This window comes from Uranotaenia lowii, chromosome 2, assembly GCF_029784155.1.
Source record: "Uranotaenia lowii strain MFRU-FL chromosome 2, ASM2978415v1, whole genome shotgun sequence".
Lineage (NCBI taxonomy): Eukaryota > Metazoa > Arthropoda > Insecta > Diptera > Culicidae > Uranotaenia > Uranotaenia lowii.
In genome coordinates this window covers 50,876,704-50,894,023 of record NC_073692.1, presented here as the reverse complement: position 1 = coordinate 50,894,023, position 17,320 = coordinate 50,876,704, and the positions used below count along the sequence as shown (strand labels likewise).

Below are 17,320 nucleotides of genomic sequence, written 5' to 3'. Positions count from 1 at the left end.
AAGTTTTCGAGCGTGTTGCCTAAAAAGGAAAATGAACCTGTATTCGAAACGTAGAGTAAAGAGTAGGTAACGAGGAAATTTAGAACTATTTTTTAATTTTTGAAAGCGCACACATCTTGCATTTTCACAATAGACAATTAAAATTAGAAATAATGACATTGGAAGAAAATAGAAACTTTATTATTAAAAACTTGAAGTCAGTTTTGCTACAAACACTCTAGTAAGCACGAAAAAATGCTGTATTCGGTAAAACAGAATATTCGGTAAAACTTATTTACAATTCTTAATGTTAAAGGTCATTACTAAAATTTTCTTAAATACCTCATTTTAAAAGCTGATAAAATTTTAATGTGTTTTGATGTGTTTCAAGTACTTAGACATATCTTATTGTACCTTATCATAACTGTTAGTGGGTTTGTTTCCTAGTCAAATATTTTGTTGAAGAAACTTGTAGCCTTCACACCACGAAGTTAATAATTATCACGCATAGTTAGCAAATTCATAAGTGAGCCGGCACCAGAAGTTCCCACATGCAGTCTTCTAAATTGCATGTTGTGTCTTTACACCACGATGCACACCTTAGAAAACCTTATAGCTTAGCCATTCACAGCACCATGGAATTCAAAAAGCATCTATTATGCGGAAAGTTCCGTGCCGGAATCATTCAGCTTTCACAGTTTTCAACTAAGCAGGAATTTGTAGTTGAATTTTTGCAGCTATGCTCCAATTTTTTTAAACCCATCAATCACACGCAAGAATTTAATCATTGTTTTTATTCTGTTATCTTGAATACAACTGAGAGACAATGTGTTGGTATACACATTTTTTTCAAGAAGGATGTTCAAATTCGTTGCTCATGTCAAATCTGGCTATGCTCATTTCATTCTCTCATTCCACGTGTTTAACACTGGCGCGGGCAGCCAGCGACCAAATTACGAATTCGGAATAAAATAGTTAATATACGCTAATTCAAGTGTAAACAAATGAGCCTAAACTTGTTCCTAAAGGTTGTTGGATTGGAATTCAATCCCTTCGATTGGCGAAAAAAAAACACGATCGATATTCCCTAGTTCAAGGTGAATGGATCGACACCCAAACAAAGTTTTGGTCGTCCATCTGTTTCGCTCCGATCCGGTTTTGAATGATTTTTCGTTCCAGCTGGGACGATCCTTTCCTCATTCTTCTTTGCCACAGCTCGTGACGAATTTATAATGAACCAACTATTAAGCTCCTCTATACTCAGTCATCATTGCCACAACACTGTTTGAAAGTAGCAACAAACCTCGATCTCTGCATAGACTTGTTGTCGGCGGCAATTGAAATTTTACTATGTTCGTACTTGGCTAAAAGAATTTTTGCAGTAATTGCTCAGGTGCAGCATTATTTTGGATAATAACCTCAAGTGAACCCCCAAGATACTCCTAAATCGACCTTAAGTTGGTACATACGTAAAAAAAGAGGCGTTAGGTCGTTTTTTTTTCTTGATGCAGCACTTGCAAGAAAGACATTCATGAAGAGACATAAAAAGCTAACAACTTGATAACGCATTGTGGCAGTAGCGGCTCATGGGAATTCACATAATTTGCCTAATGTGGCAAGTATCACCTTCATCATTTTACCGTGAGTAGATACTCATGAGTTCATATGCATAAGAGTAAGTGGTACCTAATTGAAATCTTCATATATTGACATTTTTATGGGAGTGAACAATCGTGCAGCTTTTCATGTAACAACTGTCATCAAACTTATTCTCATAATTAAGTTGACTTCTGTCATACATTTCATGAGAAAAAAGGTAAGGAAATAGAAATTGAAGATATTTTTTAATGATTCTCTAAGCATGTTATTAACACTTAAAGGTCGAAAAAAGTCGGTCCACCAAACTCAAATAGCTGTAACTTGCTATTTCCTGGGTCGAACTTGATCATATAACTTTTGTTGAGTTACTCAGAGTGATAAGTTTGAATTTTATGACTGTTAATCTTAAGATTGTTCATAAAGTTCGGTAACAATTTCAGAATATTTTTTTTTTTAAATTTAAATGGAAATGAAATTTTATAAAACCAATTACACCATTAGTTACCATTAGAACATTTGATATTTGTAAGAGCAAGTTTACTGGTGTTGGGAAAAAGTGGTAGAAATTTTGACACTTACGGCACATTTTGAAAATTTTGCCATGCAAAAACATTTTCAAGATCTGTGGCCTTCTAGTTTTTTTACAACACGTGTTGTATTTTCGCATGCTGTGATGCAAAAATAGCAATATTTCTATCACATATGGCTGGAATAGAAACAGTGTTGTAAAAAAATAAACGCCCCAAGATCTTGAAAACATTTTTGCATTGTGAAATTTTCAAAATGTCAAAATTTCTACCACTTTTTCCCAACACCAGTGAACTTGCTCTAAGACTTTCCGCTTTCGAGATATAGCGAAGAAATCAAGTACTCCTAGAGATCAAGTATCCTCATTCTCAACTATTATTGGTTGCCCTAAAGTTGTTTGCCTGTATCACTACTTGTAGGGTAAAAAGGCTGATAAGGTTGTTTGCCTGTATCACTACTTGTAGGGTAAAAAGGCTGATAGCGAAGAAATCAAGTACTCCTAGAGATCAAGTATCCTCATTCTCAACTATTATTGGTTGCCCTAAAGTTGTTTGCCTGTATCACTACTTGTAGGGTAAAAAGGCTGATAAAAAATTGACACAACTATCGAAAATATACTCTTCAAAGCCAGGAATAGTTAGTCAAATGAAAGTACACAAACACTCCAAAAATACGTGATGTATGTTGTACGGCTTTACCACAACAACACCCTGCATTATACGCTTGAGAAGGAAAGGAAACTTTTTTTTTCGAAAAATATACACTTCTTGACCCTTATATGCAAAAATTCAACAAGAGCAAATGATTATGAATTTTGTAGTTGCGTCAACCTCTGAGCTTCTAAATTCTTCATTTTTTTTTTAAATCAAATGGAATGACGAATGTGAAAAAAAAATCAAATAAGTAAATAAAATAAGTTGAGAAAAATCTTTCAAAAACAGAATTCAATTCGCTCGAAAACAAATAATTGTATTTCATAGAAAATTTGAAAAAAAATAAGGGTGAAATGATAATTAAAATTTTCAGATAATTTTCGCTCAAAAAGACCTCAAAAAAAGTTGGGAGTGATATTTTTTAAACGAACTGCAAATGAGAACCATCGCTAATCAAGACTAACCATATATTCCATTTTTTTGAATTTAGAACCGATTAAACTGTAAGAGTAAGTGGTTAATACTTATAATTTCAACTAAATATTCGAATAACTTAATTTTTTAATTCAAGAAACTTGCATTCAAGGAAAAGAGTGATAAAAATTTTCAGCTGTCGGGCTAGTTTTTAAATCTAGTGGACTAATATCGTTATGATCGACAAAAATCGTTATGATGAAATGTGCCAAAAATTTTAAATGCAACGCCTATTACAATTTTCAATTAGGAAAAGATTGTCATCAGATCATATTAAAAACAGAAACCTTGCTGAAAAAGTTCTTCTCAATGTAACAAAAGTTGAAAAGATAAGCTCTAAATTATGATTTGATGTTTAAAACACGGAATCAGTAACTAGATAATTGAGTTGTTAAAAAATTAGATAATGAATCGAAATAAGTGATCTCGAGCTCTCAATACTCCGAACAATCATAAAACTGAACACACACAATACAAAACTTGAAAATCTCAATGAATGTCATCTCTGTTTTAAAATCTAGAAGAAGACAAGATAAGAAAAATAGAAATATTTATTTTTAAAGAATCACTCGTGGAAATTCCCATTAAATTTCAACTATAAGAATGTTTTTGAACATAATTTGAGAATGGACGATCAATTGGAAAATAATATGCTGAATTCAGGATGTTTACTTCAGCAGAGGATAATTGTTAAATAGATGTATCTCAGAACCAATAGCAACTTTGGATCTATCAGCTGGAAAAATTTCTACTCAAATTTCAAGTTTTATACTGGATTTGGAATAGAAATTCAATAAAGAAATTCAGTATTGCCGATTACACTATTTTAAACAACTACAATAAGATTTTTTCATTCTTTTTGTTTTTCTCAAAATTAATTATCGAAAAGAGGGTGCATACATAAATTTTGCTTGCTTAGTTTGATGAGGAACGAAAGTAGGCTTTGACGGAATAGGACGAATAGAATTTTCCGCGTGTGTCAAAATCATTGTCCTAAGAATTTTTTTTATGAAATTAAATGAAAAGTGAAATGTCTACACTGATTATGTGGTTAGCTGTTCCCTCCGATAGTAAAGCAGGACCAACCTATCAGGCTATCGAAATTCAATCCAAGTCTTCCCGAAAGGTCTTTTGGCAGAATTGGTAGTTTGCAGTGAACCGAAGCTAAGTATTATTATTTTTTTCTTCAATTCATCCTTTATAATCCGGAATAAATACATTCCAATAAGTGTTTTTGTGATGTATTGCGAGAAAAAATTACGAAATCTTAAGGAATTTATTACCTGCAGACTTTGATTTCGGGTTCAAATATTCATTTTAAGCACATGGAAGCTCCTGCGAGTGAATCTCATTTGATTCGTCATTTTTTCAGATCTTTATTTTGAGATTAATCAATATACATATCTTTACTACTCTTGTATGAGAATGAATAATAAATTGAGGCTAGCTAGAACTTGTACCATAAATTTTCAAAACAATTATGTAATCATATTTTTAAGATTGAATTTTCTACTACTTTGTTCAGGCAAATTTGAAAGTTTTTTAAGATTCATCATGAATATGTTTAGCATAAATTGATTTGAAAATTTATGAGTTTTTTAGCTGACCCGGTGTGCTTTGCTACACCTTTCAAAATCGAATGATATTTTCAGAATTTATTCAAATTTTTATTGTTTTGTTGGCATAATTTTAAATAAAATTTTATCACAATTCATAAACAACCGCTATAAAATGAGAGCTGCAGCTGGAGTTTCGGATTGCAACATAACAAAATTTCTCGTATTTAAATACCATGCCAAATTTGGTTTTATTTGCGTTGTAAATTCTTGAGTTATACATAAACTTGAAAGGAAGTACTATCCTCCTTCCGTTCTCCCCATTGAATTGAGGGGTGAGAACTAAATATTCATAAAAGTATGTTTTGAACTCAAATACTTTTTGATACTGAATTTTATTTCATTTGCTCTATTAATTCTCGAGTTATGCAAAAAAAAATTGTATGGAAGCCTCTCTTTCCCCCTTTATATCTTTCCGCTGAAAAAATGAGGGGCTTCAATTTATAATAGAAACATTTCTCGTATCCAAATATGGTTCAATTTGCTCAATCAGCTCTCCAGTTATACTGAAAATTGTAAGAGAAACCTCTTCTCCCCATTTTCATCCACTTGGGCTTGTGATATAGCTCAGTTGGCAAGTCTGTTGTCTCCTGAGCCGATGTCCGCGAGTTCGAGCCCAAGAGTAAACATCGAACACAGTTGTACCGGATAAGTTTTTCAATAACGATCCGCCAACTGTAACGTTGATAAAGTCGCGAATGCCATAAAGATGGTAAAATGACTATAATCGAAACAAAAAAAAATTAACCACCTTTAAGAAGGAGTGAGGGATACCAAATATTCATAGAAGCATTTCTCGTACCCAAATATCGTTCCATGCCAAATTTGATTCTATTGGCTGTTGCAGTTTTTGAGTTATGCAATAAAAACTGTATGAAATTTAACTCCCTCTTTCCTTTCTCCCCGCTGGAAGTAGGAAGGGGTCTCAAACAATGATTAGAACATGTCACATGGAAAGAGGGAGGGGTCTCAAATAATCATAGAAATATTTTTCGTATCCAAACACCTTACCTTCTTATGCCAAATTTGGTTCCATTTGCTTTATTAGTTTTTGAATTATGTAAAAAAATATGAAAGAGGCCCCTCCCGCTTTCAACTGCAAAGAGGGTATCAAGATACCTTCCCATGCCAAATTTAGTTCCAATATCTTGATTAGTCTTCGAGTTTTATGAAAAATTTTAAGGTAGCCCCCTCCCCCTTCCTATCACCCCACTGAAAGGAGGGAGGGGTACCTTATATTCATTGAAATATTCCGCGTTCATAAATACCACCCCATGCCAAATTTGATACCTTTTGCTTGATTGGATCTCGAGTTATGCAAAAATTATCTTTTTTGATCTCTGCATCTACCGTTAAAGTAAACGTGAGTCACTTAAAGCGACTAATATACCCTTCCCTTTCCCCACACAGTCCGCAGGGTTCGGCCAGGGCACCTTTAACATTCTGTGGGGGCAAGTTTTTCAATTTAAGTGATTCTATAATCTGAGGCAAGGAATTGGAAGACTTTGCTCTTTTTGAAATTGGAACTCAGAAAGGTTAACACTATCTAGGGAAGAAGGTGGTGCAATTCTTAGTGATTGTAATTTCATAAAACGGAGAGTTGACGAGTAGCGCCAACCGAAGTTTTAGGCGACTGCGAATGCGAATGCGAATGCGAATGCGAATGCGAAGGCATGCTAAGTTTGATGAAATTTGCAAACCCGTTCAATGAAAAACTTTTTTAAAGACGTAAAAAACCTTTTTATAATGATTATTTTCAAGAAACAAAATTTGTTACCCATTCACTAGTTGGTGATTTAATCAGATCACATTTTTTTTTATGTTTTCCAGCCCTGGGCCTAGTGTTGACAAAATAAAAAAACGGTGCCATAGATATTTATTTTATTTTTAATATCTTCAGTCATGCCGAATACAACTATTATTTTTATTAAATTTGATTTATCTTCTGTATACCTTTGATCTCATCTCTACAAAAAGCTTTATCTAAATTAGCGTTCTTGGGAGTTTGAAAAACGATTCTGCTTGGATTTTGTGTTGAAAAATTCGAAATCAAATGTCCAGATTTTGTTTTGAAAAAAAAGCCCTAATTTGATCAATCCGCGGGAATAACTCTGCAATGTTTATTAAAAGAGGTCCTGAACCTATATTACAGTGAAACTACTCGAGATATTGTTTCAGGGGGCCTCCTTTGGTGTTATAATTTCAATTTTCTAGTTTTGTTTTCATTGATTTCTAGAACTTTTAGAAGTAAGATTAAAGTAAAGTTTAACTTTTTTCTCTCGGGAAAAGGAGAAGGGGGGAGGGCGGTGCAATTGCCTCCCATAAACCCCCCCCCCCCTCCCCTTAAATCTTAATCCGGGTTAGCAAAGTTAAATTGCTGCATCGGGAATTGTCGATCTCGGGAGTTTGGCGATCTTTCTGACCATATTGGCTTGCCACGCCGTTGTTCAGAATTATTTTTTTCCATATTGGATAACTTTTAAACGCGAGTAACAATCCTGACAGACAAACAATTCACCACAGATAAACAAACCTTACAGATCAAAACGCTGTCATTAGTTTTTCGGAACGGCAAATAGAGGCGCTGCAGAAAATAAAATAAAACTACCCGTTTCAATACGATACAAGCTTTATTAATTCCTACCGAAAACAACTTCTATGTTTCATAACTTTTTCTTTTCAATGTAAGTTTTTTGTGGTCCTATAATGACTTTTTCTTGTTCTGTCCAAATTCAAAACATTTTTGACCAGTCTCCTTTACTGAAATATTTGAAAAGGTTCAGTAATTCAAAAAAATAGGTATAAACTAAAAAGTTTCCTTTCCTTATTAAAGATTCAAAAGTAATCTGAGTCGATTGATCAATCGAAAACGCTCATTCAAACAGATTTTAAGTTGCTATCCAAATATCGGTTTTTGAATTTTGCTTATACCTGGGTTGAACTTAAAACAATCTTTCGATAGATTTGAATCTGTCATCCTAAATTTTTTGCGGAATTTTTGCGTAAAGTTCACGTGAATAAATTTTAACTTTTAGGTTCGTATAAAAAAATTTAAAGATTTTGTTAAAAAAAAAACAACATGATTTTTTTTAACTCTGGAATCGAGCCAATTTATCGTTTCTGTTTATTAATCTGTAACAATGAAATTTTAACGAAAACATCGATGAAAAAAATCGTCCAAAAATGACACGTTTGTACCTGCAATTACCAGGCTATAACTCGGTTATCTGAAGAGAAACTCGGTAACGGTCTTCAACAAAGTTGCTTAGCAGAACTGGCACAAGAACGCTTTGATGGCTCGGTTCCAAAAATCATGTTCGTTTTTTCAGAACAAAATATAAAATTTTCCGGTACAAACCTAAAAGTTAAAATTTATTCATGTAGCTAAACGCAACCTTGAAATTCTGCAGAAAATCCAGGGTAAGCTTTGAACCCAAACGAATTTTTTTAGAACACAGAGCTTGCGAAATTCGGAGATGACTCCAACAAGACTTATTCTTATTATTTCTTTGGAACTGAAACATCTGAGAAAACTGTTTTTAAAACTAGCATAATTTTAAATACGATTTCAACTGTTTTGACTATTATTTTTGCCACCGACCATGGCCTAGAGGATAGCGTTTCAGTCTTCTAAGTCAGAGGTCATGAGATCGAGTCTCGGTCACGGCATACATTAGTACACAGTACAGTGGTGTAAGCATTAGTAAGATGCTAGCCATTATATCCTTGAAAGATGTACGCTTTAGTCTTAAGTAGAATTTAGATCTCTTCAAAGAAACATGAAGTTTCACTGAGATCATATATGTGTGTGTTCGATTTAAAAAACTGTCCAGTAAAAGATTATTTTATAAACAAAATAAATTTCAGATTATCAATTGTTGGAAAAAAATGAGATACACAGAATTTTTTCATCAATCATCTCAAAAAAGTATTCAACTAGAACCTTTTAGAATTGTTTCAAACTTTTTTCCGAAATATCACAAATCGCTTCCCAAACTCTATCCACTGATTTAATTATAATCGAACGCTCGTTTCTTAATGGATTTTGTCTAGCTCTCTAGAACGGAAACATCATTGAACACCAGTCCTGTTTCACCTTACCTTGTGCAGTCAGGTGCCAAAAAAAATACTTAAACCCGTTTGCAATGGATGCTGCTATTTGGTCGATGCTTAAGTATCTATGCAAACAATCCTCGAAAATAGAGACAACTGCCAAAAAACCGGTCACCGAAAAAACATTTATCAAAGCGGGGAGTGTAAACATTTTGTCTCCAATTCTGCGCGTATGTTTTTTCTTCTATCCAGCCATTCTAATTCTTTGGGATTGCTTCCGCTGAAGGTAAGTCCGTTGAATAACTTAACCTACACAAGATTTGGTTTCCTTTTTTTTTGCTTATAGCAGCAAAAGAAAATATGTCACGATTCAATAGAATAAAATAAAACTTTCGCTTTCAAGTTAGGATCGGTTTATAAAAACCTGTTTTTAAAGATTTGTGGAACTGACCTCCGACTAAATCGAGGATGAAGAGAATTGGAATAAAGAATGAAAAAAAAAAGAAATAATTTAGATTCAGAATTCAGATTCAGAATTCAGATTCAGAACTCAGATTCACAATTCAGATTTAGAATTCAGATTCAGAATTCAGATTCAGAATTCAGATTCAGAATTCAGATTCAGAATTCAGATTCAGAATTCAGATTCAGAATTCAGATTCAGAATTCAGATTCAGAATTCAGATTCAGAATTCAGATTCAGAATTCAGATTCAGAATTCAGATTCAGAATTCAGATTCAGAATTCAGATTCAGGATTCAGATTCAGAATTCAGATTCAGAATTCAGATTCAGAATTCAGATTCAGAATTCAGATTCAGAATTCAGATTCAGAATTCAGACTCAGAATTCAGATTAAGAATTCAGATTCAGAATTCAGATCCAGAATTCAGATTCAGAATTCAGATTCAGAATTCAGATTCAGAATTCAGATTCAGAATTCAGATTCAGAATTCAGATTCAGAATTCAGATTCAGAATTCAGATTCAGAATTCAGATTCAGAATTCAGATTCAGAATTCAGATTCAGGATTCAGATTCAGAATTCAGATTCAGAATTCAGATTCAGAATTCAGATTCAGAATTCAGATTCAGAATTCAGATTCAGAATTCAGATTCAGAATTCAGATTCAGAATTCAGATTCAGAATTCAGATTCAGAATTCAGATTCAGAATTCAGATTCAGAATTCAGATTCAGAATTCAGATTCAGAATTCAGATTCAGAATTCAGATTCAGAATTCAGATTCAGAATTCAGATTCAGAATTCAGATTCAGAATTCAGATTCAGAATTCAGATTCAGAATTCAGATTCAGAATTCAGATTCAGAATTCAGATTCAGAATTCAGATTCAGAATTCAGATTCAGAATTCAGATTCAGAATTCAGATTCAGAATTCAGATTCAGAATTCAGATTCAGAATTCAGATTCAGAATTCAGATTCAGAATTCAGATTCAGAATTCAGATTCAGAATTCAGATTCAGAATTCAGATTCAGAATTCAGATTCAGAATTCAGATTCAGAATTCAGATTCAGAATTCAGATTCAGAATTCAGATTCAGAATTCAGATTCAGAATTCAGATTCAGAATTCAGATTCAGAATTCAGATTCAGAATTCAGATTCAAAATTCAGATTCAGAATTCAGAATTCAGATTCAGAATTCAGATTCAGAATTCAGATTCAGAATTCAGATTCAGAATTCAGATTCAGAATTCAGATTCAGGATTCAGATTCAGAATTCAGATTCAGAATTCAGATTCAGAATTCAGATTCAGAATTCAGATTCAGAATTCAGATTCAGAATTCAGATTCAGAATTCAGATTCAGAATTCAGATTCAGAATTCAGATTCAGAATTCAGATTCAGAATTCAGATTCAGAATTCAGATTCAGAATTCAGATTCAGAATTCAGATTCAGAATTCAGATTCAGGATTCAGATTCAGAATTCAGATTCAGAATTCAGATTCAGAATTCAGATTCAGAATTCAGATTCAGAATTCAGATTCAGAATTCAGATTCAGAATTCAGATTCAGAATTCAGATTCAGAATTCAGATTCAGAATTCAGATTCAGAATTCAGATTCAGAATTCAGATTCAGAATTCAGATTCAGAATTCAGATTCAGAATTCAGATTCAGAATTCAGATTCAGAATTCAGAATTCAGATTCAGAATTCAGATTCAGAATTCAGATTCAGAATTCAGATTCAGAATTCAGATTCAGAATTCAGATTCAGAATTCAGATTCAGAATTCAGATTCAGAATTCAGATTCAGAATTCAGATTCAGAATTCAGATTCAGAATTCAGATTCAGAATTCAGATTCAGAATTCAGATTCAGAATTCAGATTCAGAATTCAGATTCAGAATTCAGATTCAGAATTCAGATTCAGAATTCAGATTCAGAATTCAGATTCAGAATTCAGATTCAGAATTCAGATTCAGAATTCAGATTCAGAATTCAGATTCAGAATTCAGATTCAGAATTCAGATTCAGAATTCAGATTCAGAATTCAGATTCAGAATTCAGATTCAGAATTCAGATTCAGAATTCAGATTCAGAATTCAGATTCAGAATTCAGATTCAGAATTCAGATTCAGAATTCAGATTCAGAATTCAGATTCAGAATTCAGATTCAGAATTCAGATTCAGAATTCAGATTCAGAATTCAGATTCAGAATTCAGATTCAGAATTCAGATTCAGAATTCAGATTCAGAATTCAGATTCAAAATTCAGATTCAGAATTCAGAATTCAGATTCAGAATTCAGATTCAGAATTCAGATTCAGAATTCAGATTCAGAATTCAGATTCAGGATTCAGATTCAGAATTCAGATTCAGAATTCAGATTCAGAATTCAGATTCAGAATTCAGATTCAGAATTCAGATTCAGAATTCAGATTCAGAATTCAGATTCAGAATTCAGATTCAGAATTCAGATTCAGAATTCAGATTCAGAATTCAGATTCAGAATTCAGATTCAGAATTCAGATTCAGAATTCAGATTCAGAATTCAGATTCAGAATTCAGATTCAGAATTCAGATTCAGAATTCAGATTCAGAATTCAGATTCAGAATTCAGATTCAGAATTCAGATTCAGAATTCAGATTCAGAATTCAGATTCAGAATTCAGATTCAGAATTCAGATTCAGAATTCAGATTCAGAATTCAGATTCAGAATTCAGATTCAGAATTCAGATTCAGAATTCAGATTCAAAATTCAGATTCAGAATTCAGAATTCAGATTCAGAATTCAGATTCAGAATTCAGATTCAGAATTCAGATTCAGAATTCAGATTCAGGATTCAGATTCAGAATTCAGATTCAGAATTCAGATTCAGAATTCAGATTCAGAATTCAGATTCAGAATTCAGATTCAGAATTCAGATTCAGAATTCAGATTCAGAATTCAGATTCAGAATTCAGATTCAGAATTCAGATTCAGAATTCAGATTCAGAATTCAGATTCAGAATTCAGATTCAGAATTCAGATTCAGAATTCAGATTCAGAATTCAGATTCAGAATTCAGATTCAGAATTCAGATTCAGAATTCAGATTCAGAATTCAGATTCAGAATTCAGATTCAGAATTCAGATTCAGAATTCAGATTCAGAATTCAGATTCAGAATTCAGATTCAGAATTCAGATTCAGAATTCAGATTCAGAATTCAGATTCAGAATTCAGATTCAGAATTCAGATTCAGAATTCAGATTCAGAATTCAGATTCAGAATTCAGATTCAGAATTCAGATTCAGAATTCAGATTCAGAATTCAGATTCAGAATTCAGATTCAGAATTCAGATTCAGAATTCAGATTCAGAATTCAGATTCAGAATTCAGATTCAGAATTCAGATTCAGAATTCAGATTCAGAATTCAGATTCAGAATTCAGATTCAGAATTCAGATTCAGAATTCAGGTTCAGAATTCAGATTCAGAATTCAGGATTCAAATTCAAAATATAAGTTTGTTCAACTTATTAAATATTCGAAGTTTCATTAAATTTTGTAAGGATTCGTTAATCATATGCGCTTATTGACATTTGGATTTTTTGCCGGCATTCCGGCAATGAACTTTAGCTTTTGTTAGCATATGAACATCAAACGAAAGGAAAACAAACATCGATTGTACTTGGAAAGTGGACTTTTTTCTTGTTTGTTTTCTAACCCACTCAATGTCGACGGTCTGTGGTTTGTTTATTTGTTTTAAACACCGGTTGTTCGGAACAATGTTTCCTATTCATCCTCCTTTTCGGATTGAAATCTGCCATTTTCAGAACTTATTAACGCCTTTGAAGTGTGATGCCTTTGTTGATTGATTGTCTTAGATCGGATATAAATTTCTTTTTCTTCGGTAGTTTTGTTGATTTAAAGTTTTGTAAATGAGTTCCTCGATTATGGATTTTTTTTTCACTTTTAAACTTAATTTCACTTAAAACCAATAATTACCGTTGATTTCTTCGAGGTTTATCAGCCGATTTTCCTGTGGAATGAAAAAACTTTTTTATCACTTTCAGCAACACGAGACGAAACTATCACACGCGAAGCACTAAAACCAATTTCTCAAAAGAACTGAACTTCAGTATAGAAGACGAACCGGACCGGCTCAACCGAAAGCCGACACTAAAGTGTCGCTCAACTTCACTCAACAACACCTCAACCACTCTAGGAGAGGAACGACTAGCTACTACTAACTCCAAACTTTTTAAGAGCTAAATCCGAACGCCTTCAAGTACCGAACGATACTACTTTGGCTCGGGCCGGTGAGTCGTGATTATATCAAACCGCTCAATTGGTAGAAGAGCTATTCTTTCGGAGCTGTTTTGTTTTGGCACCTATCGTTTAAAGTAATTTTGCTGATGTTTTCGGTTCTCGCGAGCCACATGAAAACATCATCATCATCATATCGAGCTTGCCGGCTATCAGTTCAATAAGGCTGAGCTGGACACGCACATCCATATCAATAGAATTGAAGCTTAACTAGACAGACAAGCCGGCAAATGCTTCGTTCAGAACTTTTCGCTGCCGGACCAATGCAGCACCGGATGCGGATAGGTCTTCCATGAACTTTAAACAAGAAAAGGAGAGCAGCTTTTCCAAAGGCTGCAGCATAACGAAGTTTTGCTCGGGTGGTACAATGTGCAGAACATCCTTGATATACTAGCATAGCGTTGTCATTCTTCGCAGCTCAAGATCAAGACCAAGCGTAGGGGGTGTGGTACTCGACGAAAGTTTTCCATTGAATTTGTTCAAAACTAGGGCACTAGGACAAGGCTATTCGCGTCTTTATAGTTCTGGTGAAAACTCACCTTACCGAAGATTTGAATTCAAATACATTGGATATAAATGGTTACACCAAGATCCACTGTTATTCCCACTCAAGGCATACTGGAGGAGTCTCAATTTATGTACAGAGTACTATGAAAATTGACATATTGTTGAATGCATATAATGAAATGAATTAGGTACTGGCAACAAAAATAACTGATGGTAAAAGACAATTCGTCGTTGGTGGAATATATCATTCACCAAGTGCAAGCAATGTCCGATTTTTGGATATTCTGGAAAATCTTTGACTTTGTGAAATGACAGATGAAATCGATAACATTTTTTGTGGCGATTTTTACATTAATTTCAATAACGAAACAGAGTGTAGAGATTTGAAACGTGTCATGGAGGCCTGTCGATTTCGACAAATTGTTTCTGAAGACACTCGGATAACAGTATCTAGCAGTACTAGGATTGATTTGGTTTTTACAAACGTTGATAGAGCTGTAGCGACTATTATTCCAGATTTTCGCGAGTCAGACCACGAGACAATCAGTATCTTTGCGGGAGTAGGACCTAACGAACCAGAAATCCAGCACATTGTGAATGATTGGAATCGGTATAACAGCAATGTATTTTGTGAGCTTCTTGAAACAGGTTGGTCTAGTATAAGATGCGCAGACTACAATGAGTTTGTAAGACGTACTGATTTATTATTAAAAGATAGTGTAAATGCACTTGTAGATCAACGAAACGTTCGGAAAAAACTGGTACTAAATGGTACTCCCGAAGTCTTAGAGAACTGAAAAGACGTAGAGACAAACTATATAAGCAATTTTTAAGATCGAAATGTGAAAGAAGTTGGTATCGATACAAAACTGTGAGAAATGAATACCCGCGAAAAAAAAAGAAGCAAAAACCATATCTATTTGAGATGAATTGGACAGAAACTAAACTAATGGAAAACTGCTGTGGAAAACAATTAAACGATTGATAAGTTCAAATGCTTCCAAAGTCGATTCGATCTCGTTTAATGGAATTGATTTTATCGACGAATCTGAAATTGCAGAGAATTTTAATGACTTCTTTATTGATAGTGTCATAGAAATTCATAATAGCATTCCGGTAAGTTCTAATGTCAGCTTGGATGAGATTATCTATAATAGTGGAAATTTCAGCTCATTTGATACAGTAACTACACAGAAAAAATTTTTGACTATTACGTGTCCCTGAAAACTGCAACCTTTAAAATAAATCACCTGTAATTAACAAAACCTGTAATTTTGAATTGTTTTCCTTGAAACTTAATGAATATTCGTTTATCATTACAGCAAATGTCCTGTAAAAAAGTTGTACACTAAAAATTAAATGTCACGTAATTATGTTTTCGACCTCTAAAATTATGGTAAATGTCCTGCTCCTTTTTGTTACAGGACATTTGCGTAATTTTACAGGAAATAATTTTTGCTGTGTAGTCAAGAATTTGACGAAATAGTGAAAAACATGAAACCTTCAGCGGGGATTGATAATGTATCTCCAAGAGTTTTTAAAGACTTATTACCGGTTTTGGCCAATCCATTGAAACATATTATAAATACGAGTCTGCGATTAGGAGTGATACCAAATACGTGGAAGTGTTCGACTGTTATTCCTATTCAAAAGGTGAAAAATACCCGAGTGGCAAAATTGTACCGTTTGATAAATATGTTGGAAATACAAGAAAAAGTGCTAGAGTTAGCAGTAAAAACCCAGTTGCTACGTTTTATTGGGTCCAAAGAAATATTGATTGCCGAACAGTCTGGATTCAGAAAACAGCATTCAACAGAATCTGAAGTAAATTTGATTCTACGAAACTGGAAGACCAACATTGAAAATGGTATTTATACAGTTGCGGTGTTTCTAGACTTCAAGAGAGCTTTTGAAACTATCGATAGAAAGAGTTGGTATCAATGGAACAGTTCTCGAGTGGTTTAATAACTACTTAGATAATAGAATGCAAAGAACTAAATATGGTTCATCTTACTCGCGATACAGGGAAAATAAACTAGGTGTCCCTCAAGGCAGTGTATTGGGTCCCTTGTTATTCACTGTACATCAACGACATTAAAAAGTGCCTACACTATGGTCGCCTCAAACTTTTTGCGGATGATTCAGTGTCCTATTGGAATGGTGAGGCCTTACAACTCGTTATACAAGAAGCAAATGCTGATTTGGAAAATGTAACAGAGTTTTTGAAACACAGGAAATTGTGTCTGAATCTCGATAAAACCAACTGGATGATTATTGGTAACCGCAAAATCGTAGAGTGTTCAAACCTGTTGATTGATGGTTGTGCAATCGAAAGAGTACATCAGGTATAATACCTAGGAGTACAAATAGATGAAAAGTTAAATTTCGTAGCTCACATCGACACTATAAAGAAGATTGCCATGAAATATGGAGTACTCTGTCGGATAAGCAGATATATGACTTTCTGGTCAAAAGTAATCTACGTGTTATAATGCCACACTTCGATTATTGCGCTACAATATTGTTTCATGCATCAGATACGCAAACAAATCGGCTGCAGAGAATACAAAATAAGATAATGCGGGTAGTGATACGATGCAATCGATACACGCCTAGTGCCTTAATGCTCGATATGCTTCAATGGCTGTCAGTGAAATAGAGAATTGCGTATAACAGCTTGATTTTTGTATATAAGATGAAGAACGGAATGTTACCAGCTTACTTGGCCGATGGTTTGCAGTACGGACACGAAATACATAGATACAATACAAGAGCACAAGAATTCAGATTGCCTAGTATAAAAAAGACATAACCAAACTGTCGTGAACGACCATGTATTTGCACCAGAAACTTAAATCGATTTCTTTTGAAATCCTCTTTATCAAACACAAAAAAAAATTTTTTAACAATCCTTCTTTTTCAAGCTCGCTCAGTTAACTGGATCATCAATCCTTCTTGCTACGAAATCTGCTCGACTCGAACCTGCCGATGATCTCTCGCTCTCTCAGAGCGTTGCACATTGAGTATATTATTATTTTTCTCTCTTAATGCTGTTCCGACAATCGAATCGATGTACTCGAAACTGATCAACCCAATAATACAGGGTGGTTCATACGAATTGTAGATACTCCTAATTTA

At 33.8% G+C, this 17,320-nt stretch overlaps 1 protein-coding gene across 1 annotated transcript in view; it reads right to left on the bottom strand.

Annotated features, from left to right (window-relative positions):
- Nucleotides 1–13,628, bottom strand: part of LOC129747745 (alpha-tocopherol transfer protein-like) — a 37,481-nt gene extending 23,853 nt beyond the window's left edge. The window contains exon 1 of the mRNA XM_055742091.1: nucleotides 13,355–13,628. The gene's annotated coding sequence lies outside the window, so the exon portion shown is untranslated. The remainder of the gene's footprint in view (nucleotides 1–13,354) is intronic.
- Nucleotides 13,629–17,320: the final 3,692 nt, after the last annotated feature.